Source organism: Pseudophryne corroboree, chromosome 8, assembly GCF_028390025.1.
Source record: "Pseudophryne corroboree isolate aPseCor3 chromosome 8, aPseCor3.hap2, whole genome shotgun sequence".
Classification (NCBI taxonomy): domain Eukaryota; kingdom Metazoa; phylum Chordata; class Amphibia; order Anura; family Myobatrachidae; genus Pseudophryne; species Pseudophryne corroboree.
Window position 1 is genome coordinate 483,418,247 of NC_086451.1, and position 6,000 is coordinate 483,424,246.

A 6,000-nucleotide genomic window follows, 5' to 3' on the forward strand; every position below is an offset into this window, starting at 1 on the left:
GGTGTATAGAATGGAGGAGTGTATCAGGTGTATAGAATGGAGGAGTGTATCAGGTGTATAGAATGGAGGAGTGTACCAGGTGTATGAATGGAGGAGTGTATCAGGTGTATGGAATGGAGGAGGGTATCAGGTGTATAGATGTAGAGTGTATCAGGTGTATAGGATGGAGGAGTGTATCAGGTGTATAGAATGGAGGAGTGTATCAGGTGTATAGAATGGAGGAGTGTATCAGGTGTATAGAATGGAGGAGTGTATCAGGTGTATAGATGAGGAGTGTATCAGGTGTATAGAATGGAGGAGTGTATCAGGTGTATAGAATGGAGGAGTGTATCAGTGTATAGATGGAGGAGTGTAGCAGGTGTATAGAATGGAGGAGTGTATCAGGTGTATAGAATGGAGGAGTGTATCAGGTGTATAGAATGGAGGAGTGTACCAGGTGTATAGAATGGAGGAGTGTACCAGGTGTATAGGATGGAGGAGTGTATCAGGTGTATAGAATGGAGGAGTGTATCAGGTGTATAGAATGGAGGAGTGTATCAGGTGTATGGAATGGAGGAGTGTACCAGGTGTATAGGATGGAGGAGTGTACCAGGTGTATAGAATGGAGGAGTTTATCAGGTGTATAGGATGAAGGAGTGTATCAGGTGTATAGGATGGAGGAGTGTACCAGGTGTATAGAATGGAGGAGTGTATCAGGTGTATAGAATGGAGGAGTGTACCAGGTGTATAGAATGGAGGAGTGTACCAGGTGTATAGAATGGAGGAGTGTACCAGGTGTATAGGATGAGGAGTGTATCAGGTGTATAGGATGGAGGAGTGTACCAGGTGTATAGAATGGAGGAGTGTATCAGGTGTATAGGATGGAAGGAGTGTACCAGGTGTATAGGATGGAGGAGTGTACCAGGTGTATAGAATGGAGGAGTGTATCAGGTGTATAGAATGGAGGAGTGTACCAAGTGTATAGGATGGATGAGTGTATCAGGTGTATAGGATGGAGGAGTGTATCAGGTGTATAGAATGGAGGAGTGTACCAGGTGTATAGAATGGAGGAGTGTATCAGGTGTATAGAATGGAGGAGTGTACCAGGTGTATAGAATGGAGGAGTGTACCAGGTGTATAGAATGGAGGAGTGTATCAGGTGTATAGAATGGAGGAGTGTATCAGGTGTATAGGATGGAGGAGTGTATCAGGTGTATAGAATGGAGGAGTGTAGCAGGTGTATAGAATGGAGGAGTGTACCAGGTGTATAGGATGGAGGAGTGTACCAGGTGTATAGAATGGAGGAGTGTATCAGGTGTATAGGATGAGGAGTGTATCAGGTGTATAGGATGGAGGAGTGTACCAGGTGTATAGAATGGAGGAGTGTATCAGGTGTATAGAATGGAGGAGTGTACCAGGTGTATAGAATGGAGGAGTGTATCAGGTGTATAGGAATGGAGGAGTGTATCAGGTGTATAGAATGGAGGAGTGTATCAGGTGTATAGGATGGAGGAGTGTACCAGGTGTATAGGAATGGAGGAGTGTATCAGGTGTATAGAATGGAGGAGTGTATCAGGTGTATAGAATGGAGGAGTGTATCAGGTGTATAGAATGGAGGAGTGTACCAGGTGTATAGAATGGAGGAGTGTATCAGGTGTATAGAATGGAGGAGTGTATCAGGTGTATAGAATGGAGGAGTGTACCAGGTGTATAGAATGGAGGAGTGTATCAGGTGTATAGAATGGAGGAGTGTATCAGGTGTATAGAATGGAGGAGTGTATCAGGTGTATAGATGGAGGAGTGTATCAGGTGTATAGAATGGAGGAGTGTATCAGGTGTATGGAATGGAGGAGTGTACCAGGTGTATAGGATGGAGGAGTGTACCAGGTGTATAGAATGGAGGAGTGTATCAGGTGTATAGGATGGAGGAGTGTATCAGGTGTATAGGATGAGGAGTGTATCAGGTGTATAGAATGGAGGAGTGTATCAGGTGTATAGAATGGAGGAGTGTACCAGGTGTATAGAATGGAGGAGTGTATCCAGGTGTATAGAATGGAGGAGTGTATCAGGTGTATAGAATGGAGGAGTGTATCAGGTGTATAGAATGGAGGAGTGTACAGGTGTATAGAATGGAGGAGTGTATCAGGTGTATAGAATGGAGGAGTGTATCAGGTGTATAGAATGGAGGAGTGTATCAGGTGTATAGAATGGAGGAGTGTATCAGGTGTATAGAATGGAGGAGTGTATCAGGTGTATAGAATGGAGGAGTGTACCAGGTGTATAGGATGGAGGAGTGTATCAGGTGTATAGATGGAGGAGTGTATCAGGTGTATAGAATGGAGGAGTGTATCAGGTGTATAGATGAGGAGTGTACAGGTGTATAGGATGGAGGTGTGTATCAGGTGTATAGAATGGAGGAGTGTATCAGGTGTATAGAATGGAGGAGTGTACCAGGTGTATGGAATGGAGGAGTGTATCAGGTGTATAGAATGGAGGAGTGTATCAGGTGTATAGAATGGAGGAGTGTATCAGGTGTATAGAGTGGAGGAGTGTACCAGGTGTATAGAATGGAGGAGTGTATCAGGTGTATAGAATGGAGGAGTGTATCAGGTGTATAGAATGGAGGAGTGTATCAGGTGTATAGGATGGAGGAGTGTATCAGGTGTATAGAATGGAGGAGTGTATCAGGTGTATAGAATGGAGGAGTGTACCAGGTGTATGAATGGAGGAGTGTATCAGGTGTATAGAATGGAGGAGTGTATCAGGTGTATAGAATGGAGGAGTGTATCAGGTGTATAGAATGGAGGAGTGTATCAGGTGTATAGAATGGAGGAGTGTACCAGGTTATGAATGGAGGAGTGTATCAGGTGTATAGAATGGAGGAGTGTATCAGGTGTATAGAATGGAGGAGTGTATCAGGTGTATAGAATGGAGGAGTGTACCAGGTGTATAGAATGGAGAGTGTATCAGGTGTATAGGATGGAGGAGTGTATCAGGTGTATAGGAATGGAGGAGTGTATCAGGTGTATAGATGGAGGAGTGTATCAGGTGTATAGAATGGAGGAGTGTACCAGGTGTATAGATGGAGGAGTGTACCAGGTGTATGGAATGGAGAGTGTATCAGGTGTATAGATGGAGGAGTGTATCAGGTGTATAGAATGGAGGAGTGTATCAGGTGTATAGAATGGAGGAGTGTATCAGGTGTATAGGAATGGAGGAGTGTATCAGGTGTATAGAATGGAGGAGTGTATCAGGTGTATAGAATGGAGGAGTGTACCAGGTGTATAGAATGGAGGAGTGTATCAGGTGTATAGAATGGAGGGAGTGTATCAGGTGTATAGAATGGAGGAGTGTATCAGGTGTATAGGAATGTAGGAGTGTATCAGGTGTATGGAATGGAGGAGTGTATCAGGTGTATAGAATGGAGGAGTGTATCAGGTGTATTAGGATGGAGGAGTGTATCAGGTGTATAGAATGGAGGAGTGTACCAGGTGTATAGAATGGAGGAGTGTACCAGGTGTGAGTGTACCAGGTGTATAGAATGGAGGAGTGTATCAGGTGTATAGAATGGAGGAGTCTATCAGGTGTATAGAATGGAGGAGTGTACCAGGTGTATAGAATGGAGGAGTGTACCAGGTGTATGGAATGGAGGAGTGTATCAGGTGTATAGAATGGAGGAGTGTATCAGGTGTATAGAATGGAGGAGTGTATCAGGCAGTGGCGTAACTAGAAATTTTTCTCCCCCAAGCCAAAAAATTCTTCGGCGCCCCCCCCCCCCCCTTCATGCTCCATAATTGGGAGCAAGAAAGGGATAAATATGTGCGCGCCGAAGGCGCGCGGCCCAAAAAGGGGCGTGGTTTTGTTGGAGTGGGCGTGGTTTCGCATAAAGGGGCGTGGCATTGCAGGAAAAGACTACCTTATACCCCAGTTTTGCAACCTGCACGCCCATACGTTGGCAACCACAGGAAAAAAAATAATCCTGATTCATGCCCCTTACATTATTTGTCATTTTTCCTCCTTATAGTAATGCCCAGTATACATTATGCCACATACTGCAATGGCCCTTAGACATTATGCCGCACACAATAATGCACGACACAATATGCACACACTGTAATGCCCCCGACACATTATGCCACACACCGTAATGTCTGTGACACATTATGACAGGAATCGCAATACCCGTTATACATTATGCTACACACTGCAATGCCCCTGATACATTATAGCACATACAATGTCTGTGACACATTATGACACACACCGCGATGTCCGTGATACATTATGCCACACACTGCAATGCCCGATACATTATAGCACATACAATGCCTGTGACACATTATGCCACACACTGCAATGACCTTGAGACATTATACCACAATGCCCGTGATATAGTATACCATACACCGTAATGCCTGTGACACACACCGCAATGCCCTGCCCGTTATACCCTATGCCACACATGGCAATGCCCGTTATGTATTATGCCACACTGCAATGACCCTGAGACATTATACCACATACCACAATGCCCGTGATATAGTATACCACACACCGTAATGCCTGACACATTATGACACACACCGCAATGTCCGTGATACATTATGCCACACACTGCAATGACCCTGAGACATTATACCACATATCACAATGCCCGCGATATAGTATACCATACACCGTAATGCCTGTGACACATTATGACACACACCGCAATGTCCGTGATACATTATGCCACACACCGTAATGCCCATTACACATTAAGTCCTACAGTAAGGCTTCTAATTACTTTTCAATTACCTGCTCGTTTTCAGGGGTTTCATGCACTGGGTGTCATGCTCGTTGCCAGGGGTTTCATGCTCTTGGTTCCATGCACGGTGCCAGGGGTTTTCATGCTCAGCGTGTCATGCTCGTTGCCAGGGGTTTCATGCACTGGGTGTCATGCTCGTTGCCAGGTGTTTCATGCACTGGGTGTCATGCTCGTTGCCAGGTGTTTCATGCACTGGGTGTCATGCTCGTTGCTAGGAGGTAGTCCTTGTTGCTAGGGCTGTGCTCCCAGTGCCACATATGTCCCCAGTGCCAGATATTCTCCCACGGTGCCAGGTACTTACATGCCCCAGTGCCAAATATAGTCGTCCCCCCCATGTGCCAGGTACACATATACCCCCCCAGTGCCACATATGCCCCCAGTGCCAGATATTCCCCCCCAGTGCCACATATGCCCCCAGTGCCAGATATGCCCCCAGTGCCATATATTCCCCCCCAGTGCCAAATATGCCCCCAGTGCCAGATATTCCCCCCCAGTGCCAGATATTCCCCCTGTGCCATATATGAGCCCAGTGCCAGATATTCCCCCCCAGTGCCAGATATTCCCCCCGTGCCATATATGCCCCCAGTGCCAGATATCCCCCCCAGTGCCAGATATTCCCCCCCAGTGCCAGATATCCCCCCCCCAGTGCCAGATATTCCCCCCAGTGCCAGATATTCCCCCCAGTGCCAGATATCCCCCCCCAGTGCCAGATATTCCCCCCAGTGCCATATATGCCCCAGTGCCAGATATCCCCCCCCCAGTGCCATATATGCCCCCAGTGCCAGATATTCCCCCCAGTGCCATATATGCCCCCCGTGCCATATATGCCCCAGTGCCAGATACCCCCCCCCCCAGTGCCAGATATGCCCCCAGTGCCAGATATTCCCCCAAGTGCCAGAAATGCCCCAGTGCCAGATATTCCTCCCTCCCCCCCCCGTGCCATATATGCCCCCAGTGCCAGATATTTACCCCCCCCCCCCCCCGCCGTCGCTTTTTGGAGGGACACGGAGGGCACAGCTCGTCTCTCCTGTGTCCCTCCTGCTGCATCATCTCCGGCGGCCGCGGGTCTAATAGGGGGAAGTGCCGGTTCGTGAGCCAATTAGAGCTCACGGACGGCACTTCCCCCTATTAGACCCGCGGCCGCCGGAGATGATGCAGCAGGAGGGACACAGGGAGGCGCGCTGTCCCTCCGTGTCCCTCCAACAAGCGGCAGA